This window comes from Eutrema salsugineum, unplaced genomic scaffold (assembly GCF_000478725.1).
Source record: "Eutrema salsugineum unplaced genomic scaffold, Eutsalg1_0 scaffold_11, whole genome shotgun sequence".
Taxonomy (NCBI): domain Eukaryota; kingdom Viridiplantae; phylum Streptophyta; class Magnoliopsida; order Brassicales; family Brassicaceae; genus Eutrema; species Eutrema salsugineum.
In genome coordinates, this window is record NW_006256901.1 from 5189125 (window position 1) to 5213699 (window position 24575).

General features: G+C 43.7%; 2 non-coding genes across 2 annotated transcripts; both read left to right on the forward strand.

The window, feature by feature from the left end:
• Positions 1-7660: 7660 nt before the first annotated feature.
• On the forward strand, positions 7661-7767 carry LOC112090174. Its single transcript, XR_002901522.1, has one exon. It is a non-coding gene; the product is annotated as a small nucleolar RNA R71 (small nucleolar RNA).
• A 12354-nt stretch (positions 7768-20121) lies between these two features.
• On the forward strand, positions 20122-20228 carry LOC112090183. The gene has a single exon (XR_002901531.1). It is a non-coding gene; the product is annotated as a small nucleolar RNA R71 (small nucleolar RNA).
• Positions 20229-24575: the final 4347 nt, after the last annotated feature.

The following is a 24575-nucleotide window of genomic DNA, read 5'->3' on the forward strand; positions in this document are numbered from 1 at the left end:
GAAGACTCTATAATGCAATCTAAATGATGTAAAATATAGACATATCAACTCACCCAGACTTGTCCTTTGCTTGTCCTCAAGCAAAAAGAACAAAAAAGAGAGAGAGGTTGTAATGCAGATGGAGCAATGAGTGGCCTCTCCTTGTCTTTATCCATCTCCAGGACTTGGAAATATGCTGGAACAATCTTATCTCCCACTAGAACTTGTAGTTCATGAATCGCCCCTTCAGTATCTTTTTGAGATGAATCTCCAAAAATAACCTTAACCGTCGATGTCCTTAAGGTTTTTATGCCCATTTTTTTGGCAAATGTCTTAGACATGATGTTGACATTGGCTCCGGAATCGCACAAGCAGTATGTAAACTTGATTCCTGAAATGAAACTTTGGCAGAATGCTAAAGGTAAAAAGCAACCGATGCATACAAGGGCAAGACTCATCACACCCCACACTCCATTCAAAGCGTTTCTCAATTGCTCACCCTCTCAGAATCCTCACTCTTCACAATCGTTTTGTTTTCACTAGGGGACTCACCTTTCTCTTTTATTTTCAAGCCTTGGTTTTCACTTATTCACACAGCTCTTTTCTTTCATAACGTATAGCCTCTTTCATTTTCATTTCAGAGCACTTGAGCCTTTGGCTTCTTTTCATTTCAGAGCTTATCTTTTCACATCCAAGACTTAATTCATTTTCATTCATTCCCCTGGCTATTTCCACTCTCACTTTTCCACTCAGCTCACCTTTTTCCACTCACCAACAAGTCTTTTCCCCCACACTTATTTCTCACCAATACTCTTGGTTCCTTGATGTTGGAACATACCACTCAATGAGCCAAACCCTTGTCGCTCTAAACCTAACACTTTCTGCTAAGTTCAGTCCAAGGTGGCCTTACAATTCTCACACAAACATTGGCTCGAAAGAAAGATGGGTTCAAGGTGAGGGAACTGATCCATGATGCGGATTCAGCTACTTGAGCTAAGGAAGGAGGGTGGTAAAAACAATGATTCTAGCTCAAGTATGTATATCGGTATCCACAAGCCCATTTAAGCAATGCATCAAAGGATATTTTCATTTCAAGTTCAGGGTTATCACTTAGCTAGAGTTGAGTGTAATTCAGAGTTGCTTCTCAGATTCAAATCGTTTCAAGCTTTACAAGCACATAATGAGTTTCACAAGCATATTTAGTTCAAGTTCTCAAGTGATTTACTCTCTAGGAAAAAATCCATCATTGCTCCTTGCACTGATGCAATCCTACATGATGCAACTAGACTCGATCTTAAAATGCGAGATGCAACTAGAATGATGTAATTTATCACATGTATTAAGCTAAATGAGACTCAAGAATGCAAAAGTCAAATAAGAATAAAGAAAACAAGATCAGAAAACACAAAGCTCCTCCCCCACACTTAGATAACACAGTCCCTTGTGTTATAAAACCGTGTGAGAGAAGTGAAAAGACAAACTGAACGAATGCAAGATGATATATACAAGATGCATATGTATAAGGTTTGAAGTCGATACCTTAGTCGGAGAGGTCGGATCCCAAGTAGTGCGAGGGATTCGATGTTGAGCAGGATGGAGTGGGCTGACGTGGTGGGCTGCTTTCTGAGGGTTCAGGCAGGAAAGCCGTGGCTGGATCGATCCAGTCTTCTTTGCCTGGTGGAAACTCCGGGTTCCTCGCATTTGAGCTTTCTCCAACTCCTTCTTCTGTAATCGGTGCGGTTGAGGTCGCTGAGTTCTTATCCGGTGAGGATGGCCTCGTGAGCTGCTTTACCTTCTTCTTCAAATGCCTCACACAATCCACCAATGCGTGGATGGTTTTGTCTTGCCACTTACACCACTTTTGGAGGGTGTTCACTCGCGAATACAGCTTCTTGGTGTGGTATTCAGGCTCACCCCACACTTGCGGATCAAAGTGATAGCGGCCTGCTCCGATCCTTCTCTCATAGTGTCTCTGCTCCTCGTTATCACAATCTTCCGGGCCATTAGTGTTCTCGGGTTTGCTGGGTGCTGCCTTGGTGCATTTGCGTGTTGGTGGGTCGAGAGCTGGGTTATACAACTGGTCTTTGAGAACGTAGAATGAGACGTTACACTGCTTGTCGAGCATGGTGAGGCTTCGGTTAGGCAGTAGAACCTGTGTGCCGTCTCTATGCAGTAGGGTGAAGTTGTAAACCCATTTGTCCCCTAACTTGCCTCCGAAGAAACCACTTTTGTTTAGGTATAACTCATCAATGAGATTCGGCTTCTTTGGTGAATCAGGGAATATAAACCCTTGAGCCCTCAGGATCTTGGTGACTATCCAACCGTTCTGAAGTCTTCTTGCTCCTCGCTTCTTGTGGTCGCACCATACATTGTGCCGATAAGTGAGCATTTGAATGGCAAAGAATGCACCCAATGATGGTACATGCAGCGGCCCTTGGAACTCTTTCTTGTTCTTCATTTGAGTGATGAACGGCTTCAGTCCGAGTCCCAATAGTTCAAGCTCGGCCGTGTGAATAACACCAGGGTTAAAGGTCGAGAAGAATGTTGATGCTAGGACGCGATTTGTGTATCTGATCGCAGGGTTCCTTATGCAGCTTGTCTTGCTCTTTCCTCCGAGGTAGGGTCCAAAAGATATCGTTTCCCACAAGGCGGCCAACTCATCACGAGGGTACACAAACTTGTCAAGCGAGCTTCCATTCCTTTCAAACCCAAAGATTTCATCAAGCTCCTTGAAAATGACCTTGTAGTGCACGTTATCCATTTCAAACTCAATGTGGCCGAATCCTTTGCCATGTAAACGCTTTGGATCTCTCTTGGGGTAGATGATGACCTCCAAGGTTGCAAGAAACTTCTGTGTAATCCCTTCATAGGCAACATCGCTCATCTCAAAGAACTTTGCCAAGCCCATATTCTCAAAAATGAGGGTCACGTCATCAAGTATCTCGAGTTTCTTCAGCAACTCCAAGTCAGGGAATCGACCTTGAGCCACTCTGATTGAGTTAAAGTGGTCCAAGTATTCCTCAGTGGTTGGGAAGTGCTCATCCTCGGGCTCGGCCTTTGGTTCTTTGATAGATAAGACTTTTTATGGTCTCAGGGCTATCAATCCCCTTGTCAATGTAGCACAAAGAGGTTTATCAATCCAGATGTGGTGTTAGACACTAAGCTATATGATCAAGTTCTTAATTCAAGCAAACAAGAGTGGGTTTTGATTAATCTAGAGACAACTACAAACTTAAACAGGATTAAGGATTAATGAAATGCTTAAACAAGAACTAAACAATGACAAATGATGAGAATGTATGAATGATGATAAGAAAGGTCTTAGACATGATAGTGGATTAGGGTGCCTTCAGTGATAAACTAATGAGCTAATGAATCATATGATCAAGCAAGCCATTTAACATAAACATCTCTAACTAAGTTAATCCTCTCATGAAGGCATTAACTCCTATGCTAAATCAGTTTCAAACCCAATCATCATCAGTGAAACATGAGTTAACAAGCATTAAGAATCAGTTTAATCTGTCATTTAAGCATATAAACAATCATTCCCATGATGAATAACACTTAAACCTCTAACAACTTTGGTTCAGGCATTTCATCAAACACTTTTGGTGCATGAAATGCCCAGAATCTAGACCACATATGATTTGTATGGATCTAGCATAGAGAACAAGTTGTAGAGAATGGAATATGCATGATCTAACCCCTAAGCTCGCTAATCTACCACTTAAGCACCCTAATCTACATATCTAAGACCTTAATATGGGATTACTCACTAATCATACTAATCTCTCTTAAACCTTTGCAAGTTGAGAAGATTAGCATGATTAATGATGAGAAATGGAGATAGAGATGATAGATTCAAAAGTAAACAGCTTTAAACACCCAGATCTCTTAAAACTCTCTTGATTAAACACTCAAAAATAGATATTTCTCTTCTTAATGGAGTCTTTTCACAAAAGAGGCAAGAGACAAAGGGAATAAAACTTAGTTCTCCCCCAAAAAACCCTAAAAAGTATTTATACCTTCTTAAAAACGAACCGGGTCAGCCCGGAACAAACCGGGTCCTGACCCGGCTTTAATGGATAAATGGGAAAAGCTGCGGGTCGGTTCAGTATGTCCCAGGCCGCACACCTAAGTCGCAGTAGATGAAGACTTGTCTTGTGAGGCTTGAATCGCCTTGTCGGAGCCGCACGCCTATCTAGGAGTAAATTGCGAGTGTTTCTGCGGCATGGTCTCCTTCCTCTCCAACTCGCAGGGCTGAGCCGGTTTCTGGGGGATATAGAAACTGTGCGGGTTGGTCTCTATTGCACTTAGGTCGCAGGCTCAAGTCGGAGTGAATTCCGAGTGATCGTGCGGCATAGATCCAGGCGCGGATGACTCGCATGCCTAAGTCGCACGATTGTGGACTTAGCATTTCTCTTGCTCGGGAGCTCCAGACCTCTTCCAGTGATAGTTTACCCGCACATTTCAACTCGCAGCATCAGCATTCAGGCGTTCATCTTCAGGCCTGCGGGTTAACCAAGTCGCAAGACCATCTCGCAGCATCCAGAGCAGCTTAGATCACTTCGCATTCCGGAGAGTGTAACTCCTGTGATACTTGTCCGAATTGAATGATTTCGGTTGCAGAAGACAGAGGACTCATTTATCTCCAACTTTTGTGAAGGAAGTTTCAGTGCTTGGGAGGTGGAAGGCTTCCTGGAGGGCACATCTTTGCAGTGCATGTATACGACCAGAGAGAGGCGTCTAGACATGTGTCCATTCCGGAGGCCGTATCTTCCTGCTCATAGATCCGAATTGAATGCTCTTGGACGTTCTGGAAAGAAGACTCAAATGTCTCTGATTCGCATGAAGGACCCGGAAGCTGAATCGGCCTGGAAGTGCACCGTCCTTCGCATCCTTCAGAACTGATCTGCTCGGTCCGGAATACCTGCGAGACAGGGGTTTCTTCCGACGAGCTTATCTCTCTGCTCACGCGTCCGAATTCTACGATTCCAATTGCTATGAGACCGTGCTTCAATGCTCTCCAACTTCTATGAAGGACCCGCCATCTGAATCGGACCGGAAGGCTCCCCGGACAGGTGATTTCTGAGACTCGTTCGCACCCGGAGATTTTGGCCGATATACTTAATTCGCGGTACGTGAAAATGGCCGGTAAAGCTTCCCGCGGTACATGAAAATGGCCGGTAAAACCTTCCTGGCCAGCGAGAATGGCCGATAACCTCCATAGACTCAAGTTTTCCACTTTTTCAAGCTCTGCTCACTTCCACCTCCTGGATTCATCTTTTCAGCTCCATAATCACCTGATAGACACTCAAAACATGCAAAGACTCATTGGGACCTAATGCATCTCCTAAGTTCTAAAACAAACCCTAAGGACCTAAAATACATGAAATAAAACATGATTTGGAATGATTTATGCAACCTAAATGATGCAAATTATGAACATATCAACTCCCCCACACTTGTCCTTTGCTTGTCCTCAAGCAAAAAGAGCAAATGAGAGAAAGAGGTTGTATGCAATGGGAGTTCACATTTTCTTTTTGAGAGAAGTGATCACAATGAGAATTCAAGTTCATGCTCAATTATGCAATGCAAAGCCATACTCAGATATATGTCAACTCAGCAAGGAATCTCCACAAGTTCTTCTCTCTCTCAACTCTTTCACATTCATTAAGCTTTTATCAGGTGGATCTCATGATGCAAGGTTTAAACAAGCTGGCTTGGCTAGGGAGAGGCTATGAGATTAAAATGATCTCATCAGTGTTCAAGTGGGTTAAATGCAGCAAAGGGATCTCTCTATGAATGATCAAACTTTGGCAGAATGCTAAAGGTAAAAAGCAACCTATGCATACAAGGGCAAAGACTCATCACTCCCCACCCTCTACTCAAAGCTTCCTCTCTTGCTCAAAGACCTCACTTTTCACACTCATTTTTCTCTCACTAGGGGATTTGTTCTTCACTTTCACTCTCAAGTCTTGGAACTCAAACTTTACACAGCTCTTTTTCTTTTACAACTTCTAGCCTCTTCTTTCTTTCTTATCAAAACATTTGAGCTTTTGGCTTCTTTTCTTTCTTTTTCACTTAGAGGCTAGATTTTTCTTTTCAACAAACCAGAGCTCACTTTCTCAAAACACCAAGACTGACTTCTTTTTCTTTCATTCCCCTAGTTATTTTCACTCTCTCTTTCCACTCATCTCACCTTTTTCCACTCACCAAAAAGTCTTTTCCCCCACACTTATTCCTCGCCAAAACTCTCAGTTCCTTGATGTTGGAACACAGCACTCAATGAGACCTGCCCTTGTCGCTCTAAACCTAACACTTTCTGCTAAGTTTGATCCAAGGTGGCCTTTCAATTCTCACACAAACATTGGCTTAAAAGAAGGATGGGTTCAAGGTATGGGAACTGATCCATGATGTGGATTCAGTTACTTGAGCTAAGGAAAAGAGTGGTAAAAACAGTGGTTCTAGCTCAAGTATGTATATTGGTATCCACAAGCTTTTTCAAACAATGCATCACAAGATATTTTCAAGTCAAGTTCAAGGTTCCCACTTAATTAGAGTTGAGTTTAATTCAAACTTGCTTCTCAGATTCAAATCATTTCAGACTTTGCAAGCATAGAAAAAGATTCACAAGCATATTCAATTCAAGTTCTCAAAGTGATGTACTCTCTAGGAAACCTATCATTACTCCTTGCAAGATGCAACCTATATGCAAATGCAATCTAGACTCAATCCTAAAAATGAGAATGCAACTACATGATCATTTTTTTGTGAAAATTTTTCTTCAGGTAACTCCTTGCCACTCCTCAGTGTAATGGCCTTGGCATATTCCTTGGGGTTGGGTTCTGGTTTTCCAGGTAGGTGACCTTGGTTCCTTGAGCTTGATGCCTGGTTTTGCTTCAGTTCCTTGATTTCCTGCTGCATAGTCTGTTGACCCTGAAGTAGTTGTTGCAGAATACCAACCATATCTGTACCCATCTGTGGCTGCTGTTGAACCATTGGTGGCTGAAACTGTTGTTGAACCGGCGCCTGCTGCTGGAACTGTGGTGGACCAAACCCTGGTGGTGCCTTTGGCTGCTGTGAAGTGTAACCAGTGCCCTGAAATGGTTGCTGTTGCTGACCAAAACTCTGATTATGACCAAATTGATTCTTGGGTTGGAATGACCCTTGAAAGTTGTGCTTGGGAACAAAGTTCTTTGGAGCTTGAGAATTGGGATAGACCTGGTCTTGTGGGTTAGCTACATTGGTGTTCCTGTAAGAGAGGTTTGGATTGGCATTACCATACTGATATCTTTGGAACCTCTGATTCCCAATGTAGTTGAGCTCCTCTTGGGTAAGACCTTCTTCACTTATGTTCTCAAAAATTTGAGAAGGTTCCTCATACTCTCCAACAAAATGCATTGGCTTCTGAGTGGTGAATTTCAGCTTGTCCAATTCACTCCTCAACTCCTTAACTTCTCTGGTGAGCCTCTGTTCTGAGCTTGAACCTTCAGACCTATTTGATCTGTCATAGTCTTCACCATAAGTATCATTGCTCAATGCTAAGTTCTCCACTAGCTCTAAAGCAGCATGAATCTCTTTACCCAGAAAGTTCCCATTGGAAGCAGTATCCAGCTGGTTTCTAATCTTGGGAAGAGCTCCCCTATACAGTGTGCTGAGAAGAGAAGCCTCACTAAACCCATGGTGTGGGCATTGGTTTGTGTAGCTCCTGAATCTCTCATATGCTTCACCAAAACTTTCATTGCTTTGCTGAGTGAAGCTAGAGATTTGGTTCCTTAGTTTTGCAGTTCTTGAGGTAGAGAAGAACTTAGATAAGAAGGCTTGCTTGCATTGCTCCCAGGTTTGAATGGAGCCTCTTGGAAGATTCTTCTCCCATTGATGAGCTTTATCACCAAGACTGAATGGGAATAGTCTTAGCTTAAAGCTGTCTTCTGAAACTCCATTTATCTTGGTCAGATCACACACCTTATCAAACTGGTCCAAGTGTTCCAAGGGATCTTCCATTGCTAACCCATGGAACTTTGAGTTCTGGACCATATTCAGCAATGATGCTTTCACTTCAAAGTTGTTGTTCTGCACAGGTGGTGCCTGAATACCAGCTCCATACTGATGAGCATTGGCCCTGTCATTTTCGCCAACATAGATTTGGGGTTGCTCATATCTTCTTTGTTGTGGTTGGAAAGGGTGGGGTTGGTGGTGCACCTGGTGTCTTTGTTGAACATTGGCCTGATGCCTCTGTTGATGAGCCTGAGCTTGTCCCTGGTGGACATAGGCTTGTTGGTGGTGCACCTGTTCCTGCTGAACATTGCCCTGGTGAAACCCCTGACCAACTCCAATACCAGCTCCCTGACCTTGAGCCTGTTGCTCTTGAACTGGTTGTTCCATATCTACCACGTGATCTCCTTGTTCTGCCATCTCAGTCTGATCAATGTGTCTACCACGTCTGTCTCTTCTCCTCCTTGGTACCAAAAGGTTGATGTTGTCGTTTAGAGGAAAAGGAGGACCACAGCTTCTTGATCTAGACCTGGTGTTCATACACCTGAAATCACAAACAGAACTTGAAAGGAATCAGTAAAAACAAGAAAGTAAGCACTTGATCTCAAGAACAGATCAGAGCTTAATGCTAATCAAACCACAACTTGGCAACGGCGCCAATTGATAGATAAGACTTTTTATGGTCTCAGGGCTATCAATCCCCTTGTCAATGTAGCACAAAGAGGTTTATCAATCCAGATGTGGTGTTAGACACTAAGCTATATGATCAAGTTCTTAATTCAAGCAAACAAGAGTGGGTTTTGATTAATCTAGAGACAACTACAAACTTAAACAGGATTAAGGATTAATGAAATGCTTAAACAAGAACTAAACAATGACAAATGATGAGAATGTATGAATGATGATAAGAAAGGTCTTAGACATGATAGTGGATTAGGGTGCCTTCAGTGATAAACTAATGAGCTAATGAATCATATGATCAAGCAAGCCATTTAACATAAACATCTCTAACTAAGTTAATCCTCTCATGAAGGCATTAACTCCTATGCTAAATCAGTTTCAAACCCAATCATCATCAGTGAAACATGAGTTAACAAGCATTAAGAATCAGTTTAATCTGTCATTTAAGCATATAAACAATCATTCCCATGATGAATAACACTTAAACCTCTAACAACTTTGGTTCAGGCATTTCATCAAACACTTTTGGTGCATGAAATGCCCAGAATCTAGACCACATATGATTTGTATGGATCTAGCATAGAGAACAAGTTGTAGAGAATGGAATATGCATGATCTAACCCCTAAGCTCGCTAATCTACCACTTAAGCACCCTAATCTACATATCTAAGACCTTAATATAGGATTACTCACTAATCATACTAATCTCTCTTAAACCTTTGCAAGTTGAGAAGATTAGCATGATTAATGATGAGAAATGGAGATAGAGATGATAGATTCAAAAGTAAACAGCTTTAAACACCCAGATCTCTTAAAACTCTCTTGATTAAACACTCAAAAATAGATATTTCTCTTCTTAATGGAGTCTTTTCACAAAAGAGGCAAGAGACAAAGGGAATAAAACTTAGTTCTCCCCCAAAAAACCCTAAAAAGTATTTATACCTTCTTAAAAACGAACCGGGTCAGCCCGGAACAAACCGGGTCCTGACCCGGCTTTAATGGATAAAGTGGGAAAAGCTGCGGGTCGGTTCAGTATGTCCCAGGCCGCACACCTAAGTCGCAGTAGATGAAGACTTGTCTTGTGAGGCTTGAATCGCCTTGTCGGAGCCGCACGCCTATCTAGGAGTAAATTGCGAGTGTTTCTGCGGCATGGTCTCCTTCCTCTCCAACTCGCAGGGCTGAGCCGGTTTCTGGGGGATGTAGAAACTGTGCGGGTTGGTCTCTATTGCACTTAGGTCGCAGGCTCAAGTCGGAGTGAATTCCGAGTGATCGTGCGGCATAGATCCAGGCGCGGATGACTCGCATGCCTAAGTCGCACGATTGTGGACTTAGCATTTCTCTTGCTCGGGAGCTCCAGACCTCTTCCAGTGATAGTTTACCCGCACATTTCAACTCGCAGCATCAGCATTCAGGCGTTCATCTTCAGGCCTGCGGGTTAACCAAGTCGCAAGACCATCTCGCAGCATCCAGAGCAGCTTAGATCACTTCGCATTCCGGAGAGTGTAACTCCTGTGATACTTGTCCGAATTGAATGATTTCGGTTGCAGAAGACAGAGGACTCATTTATCTCCAACTTTTGTGAAGGAAGTTTCAGTGCTTGGGAGGTGGAAGGCTTCCTGGAGGGCACATCTTTGCAGTGCATGTATACGACCAGAGAGAGGCGTCTAGACATGTGTCCATTCCGGAGGCCGTATCTTCCTGCTCATAGATCCGAATTGAATGCTCTTGGACGTTCTGGAAAGAAGACTCAAATGTCTCTGATTCGCATGAAGGACCCGGAAGCTGAATCGGCCTGGAAGTGCACCGTCCTTCGCATCCTTCAGAACTGATCTGCTCGGTCCGGAATACCTGCGAGACAGGGGTTTCTTCCGACGAGCTTATCTCTCTGCTCACGCGTCCGAATTCTACGATTCCAATTGCTATGAGACCGTGCTTCAATGCTCTCCAACTTCTATGAAGGACCCGCCATCTGAATCGGACCGGAAGGCTCCCCGGACAGGTGATTTCTGAGACTCGTTCGCACCCGGAGATTTTGGCCGATATACTTAATTCGCGGTACGTGAAAATGGCCGGTAAAGCTTCCCGCGGTACATGAAAATGGCCGGTAAAACCTTCCTGGCCAGCGAGAATGGCCGATAACCTCCATAGACTCAAGTTTTCCATTTTTTCAAGCTCTGCTCACCATTCCACCTCCTGGATTCATCTTTTCAGCTCCATAATCACCTGATAGACACTCAAAACATGCAAAGACTCATTGGGACCTAATGCATCTCCTAAGTTCTAAAACAAACCCTAAGGACCTAAAATACATGAAATAAAACATGATTTGGAATGATTTATGCAACCTAAATGATGCAAATTATGAACATATCAGATGGGTGACCTCCCGGGAAGTCCTCGTGTTGCACCCCTTTTTTTGTTCCTCTTGATTTTTTTGTTTTATTTTTGCCTTCATCCCGTTCCTCTTTGACTCGAGAGCTGGTGCCAGAGTGAGCTCAGTATTTCTTGCTCGTTTGGGGGTTGGCTGGTCTCTCCACTACGTGGCACAGCAACGGATTTACCCTTCAAAACTCTCTTCTGGCCCGCACTTCTGTTTGTCTCGTGGGTAGGAACGTGGTGGAGTAGCGGAAGGTTACTAGGGACTAAGAGAACTTGAGGAGAACTCTGGATGAAATAAGGTTTTGTTCTATTCGAGACAGAGATCGAACAAAACAGAGGTCGAGAGTGCTCCTCTCAGCGCTAAGCAAGGCAAAGCTCTTTGGGGAATTTAGATTTCCTCTTTTTGGTTTTTTATTGATTTTCTTAGAAGCAAAACGTGAATCAAAAACAAAGACTCGACTACCTTATATAGGTGCTAACAAAGCCCTAAGCCATAAGGAATTCCTAAACAAAAAGGAAAAGTGCTTAAACCGTCAAAGAAATAAAAAGGAAAAAAACACAACTTGAAAGACACGTAAACACCAAAGCCAAAAGACGTAAGAAACTTCTAAACAAATAAGGATGCTCTGCATCAGGTCCCCTGGGGTAGAAGAGGATTCACCCTCGAATCTGGAATGTCATTTTCACCATGATACCAAAATATGTGCTTAACATTAAACACATCAGCCGTGCGAATGTCTGGTGGAAGACGGACACGATACGCATTAGCGTTAATGCGTTCAACAATCTCAAGAGGGCCAAGCTTCCGAAAACGCAGCTTGTTGTACTCACGAGCTGGAAATCGTTCCTTCGTTAAAATGACCCACACCATATCACCTGGTTGAAACTCGACTTCTCGACGATGTGTGTCCGCTTGTGCTTTGTAAGATGCTGTCGCCGATTGCAAATTTTGTTGAGTTTCCTGATGAATGGTTTGAACATTTTCCACAAAATCAATTGCCTGACCATGAAGACGAACGCGATCTGGAAGTGGCGCAAGATCTAGTGGACATCGCGGAATTACGCCATAAACAACCTTGAACGGACAAAACCCAGAACTCCGATTACTAGCGTGATTGTGAGCAAACTCGGCGAGACAAAGCTTGCTGTCCCATGATTTGAGATTTTCGCCGACCAAACTGCGAAGCATGTTTCCTAAAGCTCTGTTAGTAACCTCTGTTTGCCCATCGGTTTGAGGATGATATGCGGTACTCATATCTAGACTAGTGTGGAGCAGCTTCCACACAGAACGCCAAAAGTGACTTAGAAAACGTGTATCCCTGTCTGATACAATGGAAGAGGGCAAGCCATGCAGGCGATATACCTCAGTAAAGAATAAAGAGGCCACTTGAATAGCGTCTGTCGTTTTCTTACAAGGTATAAAATGGGCCATCTTCGAAAAGCGATCCACAACAACAAAGATGGAATCAAAACCTCTTTGAGTACGAGGTAAGCCAAGAATAAAGTCCATGCTGATATCAGTCCATGGCTGAGTTGGAACAGGGAGAGGCAAATATAAACCAGCATTCGAAGCAGAACCTTTAGCTTGCTGGCAAGCCCGACAGCGTTCAACAAATCGCACCACGTCACGCCTTAAGGAAGGCCAAAAATAAGAGGTTGATATTAACTGCAAAGTACGATCCCTCCCAACATGTCCTTCATCATGCAACTCCTTGATAATACGCAGCCGTAAACTGCAATCAGGAATACACAACTGATTTCCCTTGAACAAGAAGCCATCTTGGAGAGAAAAATCGGACGTCGTACCACTGTTCACATCACCAAGAATGCGCGCAAAGTAAGGATCCGAACAATATAGGTCAGCAAAGGAGGAGAACCCAGGCACAGACGTGTGCATAGTCGTCACTAACGCATGACGCCTGCTCAAAGCATCAGCGACTCGATTAAGCTTCCCTGCTTGATGTCGAATAGTAAATGTGAATTGCTGTAGAAAGGCAATCCAAGTAGCATGACGAGAGGACACCTTTGCTTGACTATCCAAGTGTTTAAGCGCATCATGGTCCGTAAATAGAATGAACTCACGGTGAAACAAGTAATGACGCCAATGCTTTATTGCCTGCACCACGGCATAGAATTCAATATCATAAGTACTATAGCGAATCCGTGCACCCGAAAGTTTCTCAATATAGTAAGCAATGGGACGACCCAATTGACTTAACACAGCACCAATCCCAAGTTTAGAAGCATCGCTGTGAAGTTCAAAGGCTTGCGTAAAATCTGGTAAAACAAGAATTGGAGCAGTAGTAAGTTTTTCCTTTATCGTCGCAAACGCAGATGAAGCTTCTTTGGTCCAAGCGAATTTGCCAGCTTTCATACAATCAGTGATGGGTGCCATGACAGTACTGAAATGAGGAACGAAGCGCCGGTAGAATGAAGCAAGACCGTGGAAGCTGCAAACCTCCGTTAAGGATGCTCTGCATCAGAACGGTTCGGTCTCCGGTCATCTGCAAGGGAGATTCTCAAAGAAACCGTCAGAGCCAAGTATATCGTTAAGCACATGTATCTCAAGATTGGCAAGTACAAAACTCTTTCTCTAGCAGAACTGATATTCATAGCTTTTTCAAACATCGAGGAGAGTAAGAACAAGCCAGAACAACCGATTAGAGACAAGTTATCTAGACATTTCAGCTCAAACACACAAATCATCATTAAGACCGATTCCAAGCGCATTTTCTCAAGAATTTTAAAAACTCAAGAATAAGTGATTTTAAATGCAAAGACCGGTTTTTCGTGTGTTGTCTACCCTGGTGGAATTTACAAAATTGTTCCCAAAGGCCGATATACTCTAAAAGAATCGATCCCACATTTTACAAACATTTAAGCTTGCAAAGAATGAAGGAAAAAGATGAGTTCTTTAAGATGCAAATACCTTTGGGAATGCAAGATTTAAGCTGAACGAGATGCTTATGCAGAGTAGACAACACCCTAACGAGTCTAGAGCGCTTGGAATCACGCAAAATGAACGAGAAATGAGTGAGTTGTGTTCGTGAAATGCAGAGAAAAGAGTCTAGAGGGCAAACTCTGCGTTTTGGCCAAGTATGGAGGTCGGTATGGGCTGGAGCGCGCTTTCCAGCTGGCATTTGGACTGTTGTGGGACTGGTCCCCCCTTCTGCTCCAGCTCCAGCCGTTGACCGCGCCAAAAACTACTTTGACCGGGTGTTCAAATTCAAAATGCCGCGCAACCCTTCAAATGGACGCGGTATGGGGATGACGTGGGCTGTACGGACCAAGCCAAATTTTCTCGTGTTACTCTGAGCTGCCTCGACTTGTTCCACCCCGAGGGTACCAAGCCGAGTTGTCTGAGCCCATGCCAACGAGTAAATCCCATAGCTTTCACGTCTTTTCTTTGGACCTCGCAAAGCCTCTTCTTTGTTCTAAGTGTTTCATGTGTTCTTGCTTTTGATCATTTCTTGAAACCGAGTGCCTCGGCACGCTCCACCACGAGGGCATCATGCCGAGGTCACTTGTTTTTAGCAAAGAACATGTGAGGCTTGGGGGTTTAAACAGGCTGGCCTTGGTGTAAACTGGTCGCGGCCTCGGATCAAGGTTTTTGACCGTTTTAAGTGAACATCGCCCCTCGGTATACTTATACCGAGGTGTTTACACCCTGAGCCTCCCCCACACTTAGATTTTACCATAGCACTTCTCAGACACGACCATGATGAAATTAAGTCGAGGAATCTAGCTGAGGTTCTCAAGCTTTCACTCGGTAAAAGATGACCATGGTATGAATATACCGAGGGTCGATACCGAGGCTATGTATGCTCTTTGACTTAATTCATCAGGCCGTGTCTTTTTCAAGCTTTCTCTCACTTTTACCCTCAAGGTTCACTGTCTAACTCCTGAAACACTTAACAAACCCTTCAAAAAGCTTCAAATAAAAAGAAAAAGAAGATGAAAAACGAAATATGTACATGGATAAGCTTGGGGTGTCTCCCAAGAGCACTTTGTTTAACGTCGCTAAGTTTGACTTTTCATACCTTTTCAGGCTGATTCCGGTTCAAGTAGAGGAACTGAGGTAGCTCCCTCCCTTGTTTCTGATGCCAAGTAATGCTTTACCCTCTGGCCGTTTACCACAAAGCCTTGTCCATCTTTTCCTTTCAAAACCACGGCTCCATAGGGTCTTACTTCAAGAATCGTGAACGGACCGGACCACCTAGACCTCAGCTTCCCAGGGAACAACTTGAGTCTTGAGTTAAACAACAGAACTTGGTCCCCTTCTTTGAACTCTCTCTTGTGTATCTTCTTGTCATGGAGCGCCTTGGTTCTTTCTTTGTAGATCTTAGAGCTCTCGAAAGCATCTAACCGGATCTCCTCAAGCTCATGAAGCTGTAAAACCCTCTTCTCTTGTGCGGTCTTGATGTCAAAGTTCAGAAGTTTCACTGCCCACAAGGCTTTGTATTCCAACTCAACCGGTAGATGACAGCTCTTCCCATAGAGCAAGTTAAACGGTGAGGTTCCAATGGGGGTTTTGTAGGCGGTTCTGTAACCCACAGAGCATCGTCAAGTTTCTTGCTCCAATCCTTCCTGGATGAGTTCACGGTCCTTTCCAAAATGGCCTTTATCTGACGGTTGGAAACCTCCACTTGGCCGCTGGTTTGCGGATGATAAGGGGTGGCCACCTTGTGCTTTACTCCGTGCTTCTTCAAAAGACTCTCAAGAGTCTTGTTGATGAAATGGCTTCCCCCATCACTGATGACTACTCTTGGTACTCCAAACCGTGGGAAGATGATACTCTTGAACAGTTTTACCACCACTTTTGAATCGTTGGTCGGAGATGCAACCGCTTCAACCCATTTACTCACATAATCCACTGCTACAAGGATATATTGATTCCCATATGAGCTTACAAAGGGACCCATGAAGTCAATGCCCCAACAGTCGAAGACTTCTACTTCAAAGATTGGGTTTTGGGGCATTTCATTCCTTTTGGATATGTTTCCGTGCCTTTGACAAGCTTCACACCTCGAGACCACTTCCTGGGCGTCTTTGAACATGGTCGGCCACCAGAAACCGCTCTGTAGAGCCTTGGCAACTGTCTTGAACGCACCTAAATGACCACCATACGATGAGCCGTGGCATTCTTGTAGCACTGGATGGATCTCTTCTTCGGCCAAGCATCGCCTATAGAGATGGTCCTTGTTAAGCACGTAAAGATACGGCTCATCCCAATGATACCTCATCACATCTCTAAAGAAATTCTTCCTCTGATAAGTATCAAGATCTGGTGGCTCTAATCCGCAAGACAAGTAGTTCACAAGATCCGCGAACCATGGAAGGCTTCTTTCCTTGATCGTATTGGCTTCCTCCATCTCTAAGTAAGACCGGACTAACATGAGATGTTCCTTGGGTAAAGCATCATCTATAGGGACCTGTTCTTCAATCTGAGGCTCCGTTTTCAATGCCCTTCTTATCAAGTATCTCCATGTCAAATTCTTGGAGCAATAAGACCCATCTCAAAAGCCTCGGCTTAGCGTCCTTCTTAGACATCAGGTACCTCAAGGCCGCGTGATCTGTGTAAACCGTGACCTTTGATCCCACTAGATAACTCCTGAATTTGTCAAATGCAAACACAATGGCAAGCATTTCCTTCTCGGTGGTGGCATACTTTTCTTGAGCCGAGTCCAAAGTGCGGCTGGCATAGTAGATCACATGGAGCTTCTTATCTTTCTTCTTTCCCAAGACAGCACCTACAGCATAATCAGATGCATCGGTCATCACTTCAAATGGTAAAGACCAATCAGGGGCTTGTACAATCGGTGCACTGATCAAAGCCTCCTTGCTTCTCTTGAACGCTTCCTCACATTCTTCATCAAAGTTGAAATCCACTTCTTTGCACAATAACCTGGTCAAAGGCCTGGCTATCTTGGAGAAATCCTTGATGAACCGTCTATAGAACCCAGCGTGGCCAAGGAAGCTTCTTATTCCTTTCACAGAATTTGGGGCTTGTAAGTTCACCATCACCTCGATCTTGGCCTTATCCACCTCGATGCCTTTCTCTGATACCTTGTGTCCCAAGACAATGCCTTCTTGGACCATGAAATGACACTTTTCCCATTTTAAGACAAGCCTATGCTCCTCACACCCCTTGAGAACCTGAGAAAGATTAGCAAGACATTCGGAGAAAGAGGAGCCGTATACGGAGAAGTCATCCATAAACACCTCAACTTTCTCTTCAATTAGATCAGAGAAAATGTGCATCATACATCTTTGAAAAGTGGCTGGTGCATTACACAAACCGAATGGCATTCTTCTATAAGCATAAGTGCCATAAAGGCAGGTGAATGTCGTTTTCTCTTGATCTCGGGGGTCTATAGGTATTTGAAAGAACCCCGAGTATCCATCGAGAAAACAAAAATAAGGATGATTAGCTAACCGTTCAAGCATTTGATCAATGAATGGTAAAGGAAAATGATCTTTTCTTGATGCAGAATTCAATTTCCTATAGTCAATGCACATGCGATGGCCGGTTATAGTTCTTTGGGCTATGAGTTCATCCTTATCGTTTTTCACCACCGTGATCCCACCTTTCTTGGGCACAACGTGTACAGGAGATACCCACCGAGAGTCAGAGATTGGATATATTATCCCTGCCTCAAGGAGCTTTAGTATCTCCTTCTTAACCACCTCTTTGAGGTTCGGGTTAAGTCGACGTTGGTGCTCAATAGAGGACATGGCTTGGTCCTCTAGGTGGATCCTGTGGGTGCATATATCAGGAGAGATTCCTCTAATGTCAGCCAAGGAATACCCTATGGCTCTCCTGAATTTCCTTATTTCACTAAGTAATGCACATTCCTCATGCTCAAGCAAGTTATCGTTTATGATCACAGGAAAAGTAGAGTTTAGACCTAAGAATGCATACCTGAGCCCTGTTGGTAGAGGCTTGAGCTCAACAGGGGGTGCGTCTGCCTCATTCCAATCGGCATCAAAGCTGCATTGGCCTGGAACAGCTTCCTCGGCCTTTGCTTCATTCTCGCGCGGTCTACCATCGGCCTCGGTATGAGTTGTCACGGCCATGATATCCCGAGGTGTCTCTTCTTTTCCCTTTGACTCCTCGCTTTCTAGAATGTCGAGGCTGCTCGTGTGGAGCTCCAAAAACCTCGCCTCAGCTCCAAGTTCCCTCGGTTGGTCCAATAGACGCTTGTACACCTCGCTTTCCTCGTTCAAGTACCCGTACTCGCTTTGTTCCCGCGTTAAGACCACTTGTAACGGATCCTCTGCGTTCAACTCTTCAAGGAGCTCATCAGCCAGCTCCTCCATTACCTCCACATAGAAAACCTGACCTCCAATGGTCGGTTTCTTCATCATTTCCTTCACGTTGAACTTCATAGTCTCGGAACCGATGTGTAGTTCAATCATTCCTCCTCTCACATCTATTATGGCTCCTGCGGTTGCTAAGAACGGTTGGCCCAAGATGATAGGGTCTAATGGTTCCTCGTCCATCTCAAGAACTATGAAGTCCGTGGGGATTTCTATCTCACCGATCCTCAAAGGTAGATCCTCAAGCAACCCCACCGGTAATCTAACTGATCTATCAGCTAATACAAGAGAGATCTTGGCTGGCTTGTAGCTTTTGTATCCCAATCTCTTGGCCACCGTGTAAGGCATTAAGCTCACAGAAGCTCCAAGGTCACATAAACAGTTTGAGAACTTCAGGTGACCTAAAGCACACAGCAAAGTGAAGCTGCCCGGATCGGATAGCTTCCTTGGTATAGATCTTCTTTGTATTATGGCACTGCACTCATGGCTCAGTATCACCATACCCTGGAGCTCCTTTGTCTTGTTGAGGATCGGGTCCTTTAGAAACTTCCCAAGCTGGGGTATAGCTAAGAAAGCATCTATAATGGGTAAGGTGAGTTGCGTGTTCTCCAAGTGTTTCTCAAAGACCGCCTTGGCCTTGTCTAGGATTTTCTTTTTGAAACGCCCTGGGAACGGTATCTTGGGTTGATAAGGTGGTGGTGGAACATAGGGCTTTTCAAGCTCGGTTGTCTTTTCCACCTCTTTTCCTTTGTCCTTGATCGGTTCCTTCTCTAAGACCGCTTCTTTACACGCATCGTCTGAGGCTGCCTCCCCTCTAATTGCTCATTGGCCTCAATGAGCTTTGTCTTAGGCGTTGGAGTTTGTAATTCCTTACCACTCCTCAATGTGATGGCGTTCACATACTCTTTAGGGTTCGGCTCCGGTTTACCTGGTAAAGCCGGGCCTCTTGATGATGTAGAAGCTTGATTCTGCTTAAGCTCTCTGATATCTTGCTGCATTGTCGCGTGCTGGCTCTCAACCCTTTGCTGGCCCTGTAACAGTTGCTGTAGTATCCCACAGACGTCGTTCCCCATTTGATTCTGACCTGTTCCCTGAATCTGTTGTTGATTACCCATCGGCTGCGGATGGAACCCTGGTGGAAACTTATGTTGCTGCGGTTGGTTGTTGAAGTTGTTACTCTGAGCCGCTTGATTCTGCTGAGTGTAGTCGTGCTGTTGCCCACTGAACTGTTGCTTGGGCTGGAAGGTATTCTGAAAAGGAGCCTTTTGAGCATAGCTTTGTTGTTGTTGTTGAGCAGGGTACACTTGGTCTTGAGGGTTAGCTACATTCGGGTTTCTGTATGAGAGGTTTGCGTTACTGTTGTAGTTGTTAAACCGCTGATACCTCTGCTGATTCCCTATGTAATTCAGCTCCTCTTGTGTTAGACCATCTTCATTGACATTGTCAAAACTTGGCCCTTGCTCATCAAACTCGCCTACAAATTGTATTGGCTTTTGAGTCGCCATCAAAACCTTGTCAAGCTTACTCTGAAGCTCTCTTATATCCTTTTTCATGCGCTGTTCATCACTAGATCCCTCTGTACGGTTTGCTCTATCAAAGTCCTCTCCATACGTGTCATTGGACATGGCTAGGTTCTCAACTAGTTCCATTGCCGCAGTAATCTCTTTTCCAAGAAAATTCCCATTTGAAGCTGTATCGAGTTGGTTTCTGATCTTGGGGAGTGCACCTCGGTATAAAGTACTCAAGAACTATGCCTCTGAGAAGCCGTGGTGTGGGCATTGGTTAGTGTAGCTTCTAAACCGTTCCCAAGCTTCACTAAAGCTCTCGTTATTGTGCTGCGTGAAACTTGAGATCTGATTCCTGAGCTTAGCCGTGCGTGATGTGGAAAAGAACTTTGATAAGAACGCCAGTTTACACTGCTCCGAGGTTTGTATAGAACCCCTCGGTTTATTCTTTTCCAACTGGTGTGCTTTATCACCGAGGCTGAAAGGGAACAAGCGTAGCTTGAAGCTATCTTCGGAGACGCCATTTATCTTGGTTAAGTCGCAAACCCGATCAAATTGATCTAGATGCTCGAGAGGGTCTTCTCCAGCCAGACCGTGGAACTTTGAGTTTTGCACCATATTGAGCAGGGAAGCTTTAACTTCAAAGTTGTTGTTTTGAACTGGTGGAGCTTGAATCCCAGCTCGGTATTGGTGCGCATTAGCTCGGTCATTCTCTCCAACACAGATTGGAGGATGTTGTCTCTGAACTTGGGGCGGTGGCGGATGAACATGATGGGCTTGTTGTTCATTTCTATTCGCTTGGTGTTGGTTTTGCTGAGCAAGCCGTTCGTTTCTTTGAGCCTGTTGCTGATTAACATAGGCTTGTTGTTCATTTCTTCCTGCCTGCGCCTGATTAGCCTGAGCCTGGTGCTCGGCTGCCTGAGCCTGTTGCTCTATTCTCTGTTGTTCTGCCATTCCAAGTCTGTCAAAGTGCCGTTCTCTCTCGCGAGCTCGCCTTTCTAATCTGTCGATGTTATCGTCGTATGGGAAAAGCGATCCTGTGCTCCGAGACCTGGTATTCATGCACCTGAAAACAAAACAAGAACTTGGAAAGAAGTTAGTAAAACAAAGGAAAGAAAAGCTTGAACTCAAGAGCAAACAAGAGACTAATGCTCCTACAAGTTGGCAACGGCGCCAATTGATAACTAAGAGTTTTCAGGCTCTTAGAAGGGTTATCAATCCCCTTGTCAAAGTAGTATAAGGGGTGTCAAACCAAGCTTGTAAACGAGACACTAGCCTATGTCATTTGTTCACTTGAGTCAAGACAAGATGATAAAAGTTTGGTGACGATGATTAACAGGCAAATAAGCAATAAAGTTAAATAAAAGCAGAGATTTAAACTAATCAAGATGCAAATAACAAACAGGTGATTCAGATGATAATAATGAATGATAAAGGCAGAAGCTTTAGACAGGATATTTGACTCGGGTGCTTCCAAGCTAAACTAATGGGTTAATGAACCATTTTTATCAAGCGATTTCATTTAACTTTGAACTCAAGGCATGTTAATCTTCTCATGAAAGCATTAAACATCTAAACTGATCCTCTTTCATACCAAAATCCCTTTTCAGAAGCACGAATCAGTCAGCAATAAGAATCAGTTCAAAAACGTCATTTAAGAGAACAAACTATCACTCTCGCGATGAAAGACTCTTAAACCCTTAACCGAGTGGTTCAGACATTTCTACAAACACTTTTGATGCGAGATATGTCTCAGATCTGAACCTCAAGTGATGTGCTTGGATCCAGCCTAGAGATCTCGTCGGTTAAGGAATGAAACATGCAAGACTAGACACCTAAACCCATTAATCTACCTTGAAAGCACCCTAATCTACCTATCTAAAGCCGCTTAAACGACTACTCACTGATCATAACGAGCTCACTAAGTCCTTTGCAAGACTGATATGTTCATAATTTGCATCATTTAGGTTGCATATTTCATTCCAAATCATGTTTTATTTCATGCATTTTAGGTCCTTAGGGTTTGTTTTAGGACTTAGGAGATTGCATTAGGTCCAAGAGAGTTTTGCATGGTTTGGAGTGTTAAACAGGTGCTTTTGGAGCTTATTTGGAGTAGAGGATGTGATTCAGATGAAGAAATAGAGTTGAAATGATCAAAAATGGTGAAAAGGAGCAATTTTGGGTTTCTAGGCAAAATGATGTACTGATGGCCGAAGATTCTCGGCCAAAATCCTTCCCGCGGGTAGCTTTCTCGGCCAAAAACACGTACCGCGGTCAAGTCTCTCGGCCAAAAATCCCGGGTGCAGATACATTTCCGAAATCGCGTCACCGGAAGCTCTTGCCGGCCGATTAAGCTTACAAGGTCTTCAGAAAAGTTGGAGATAATTGCGTCAAGAACCCAGGATAGGTTGAATCAGGGCATTTGGAGCACTGAGCTGAAAGATACGGTCACCGGGAGACAGACCTCTCTCGCATCCATTCCGGAGCAATCCGATACTCCTGAATGATCGCCTGTCCGGGGAACCCTCCGGTCCGATTCAGTTGTCGGGGGCTTCATCAACGTTGGAGTAGATTAGATCACGGTTCCAGAACAAGTCGAATCATGGAATTAGGACGCGTGAGCAGAAAGTTAAGCTCGTCGGAAGAAACTCCTGTCTCGCTGCCGTTTTGGACTAAGCCGATGAGCTCCGAAAAATGCAAAGGACGGTGCACTTCCAGAACGATTCGGTTTCCAGGGCCTTCATGAGAATCAGAGAGATTTGAGTCCTATTTCCAGAACGTCCAAGATCATTCAATTCGGATCTATGATCAGGAAGATACGGTCTCTGGAATGGACACATGTCTAGACGCCTCTCTCTGATCGTGTAAATGCACTGCGAAGGTGAGCCCTCCAGGAAGCCTTCCACTTCCCAAGCACCGTAGCTTCCTTCACCAACGTTGTAGATATATGAGTCCTTTCGTCTCTGCAACCGGAATCACTCAATTCGGACAAGTATCTTATGAGTTACACTCTCCGGAATGCGAAGTGGTCCAGACAGCCCTGAATGATTCGAGCTAAGTGAAACATGACACGGTTTGAATGCAACGGTCTAGGACTTGACCGTGGCAACTTTTACACACCTTCGGCGATTGACACGATCTTCATGCCACGGTATACACTTGACCGTGGCAAACAAACACTTGGCTGGGAGGAACTTTACAAGCATTCGGGTTTTGACACGGTTTGAATGCCACGGTCTAGGACTTGACCATGGCAACTTTTACACACCTTCGGCTTTTGACACGACCACTTGCCACGGGGCTTGACCAAGAGCTACTAGACCGTGGCAATCCAAGAAGTTCATCACCCAAACCTAGACACGGCCACTAGACATGGTGTAAATCAAGCCATGGCAACCTTAATCATGAAGAATCTGTCCAAGAACTTTGACACTATCAGTTTGCCACGGTCAGTTTTCCACGGTCTTTCCAAGCATCATCTGACCGTGGCAAACCACACCACTATCCATCAAAGCCGGGTCAGGACCCAGTTTGTCCTGGGCTGACCCGGTCCGCAAGAGACACTATATATGCTTTTTAGGGTTTTTTCCAAGACTTAAGCTTTGTTTTTCTCTTGTTTCTCTTTCCTTTTTAGTGTAAAAACGAGTTTGATTAAGATTATCTAAGGGATTTGATCATTCCAAAGCTGTTTCTTATCATCTCATCATCTCATTTCTGCTTCTAATCATGATTAACATCATCTCTTGCAAAAGATTAGATGTGTTCTTCATGATTAGTGAGTAGTCATCTTTTAAACTTCTAGGTGTGTAGATTAGGGTGCTTAGATGTTTGATTTGTGATGTTTAGGGTCTAGATTCTCATTTCATTTCCTTAGTTAGCTGCTCTTAATGCTAGATCTCTCATTATAAGCTTGATCTAGAACTTAGGCATTTCTCCACCCACAAGGTGTTTGATGAAATGCCTGAATGAGCTAACTTAAGGGTTTATGCCTTTTTCATCATGGGAATGATTTGTTAAATGCATGAATGACATATTAGAACTGTTTCTTAATGCTCATTGATTCATATTTCACAAATGATGATTTGGTTTGAAAGTGGATTAGTGTAGAGATTAATGCCTTCATGAGAGGATTAGTCTATATTAGAGTTCTAAGTTAAAATGTTTGAGATCATGTGATTGCTTGTTATTTCTTTCTGTATAAGATTCAGTCTTTCTTAGCTCTTATTTTGATGCACAAAGAGGCTGTTTGGTCATGTTAGACTTGGAACCTTATGCTTGTTAATTGCTTATTCACTAATGGGAATTAGTCTTGATTAAGTAATTTGCAAAGAGATTTCTGTCATGAAAATGAATTAATCTGCTTTGGAAGTCTAGACTAAAGAATTGCAAGTGTTGCATTGTTTTCTTAGCATCATGAGTTGAGCATTGAAAGCACCCTGATCAATGATCACATCTAGAGGTTTAGCTTTCTCTTTATTTGAATTTGAGTGTTTGTTTAGTTTCTCTTGCTTGTTTAATTCTTAATTACTGCTTGTTCTTGTTTGCTTTATGTTTTTAGATCACCTTGTTACCAACTCAGCTGTTTAGTTAGACTTGGATTAAGAATTGATCCTCATAGTCTTAGTGTCTAGAATCTCTCCATTTGGATTGATACCTCAAGTGCTACAATGACATGAATAGTTGAGGAATTGATCAAGGATTGAAAAATTC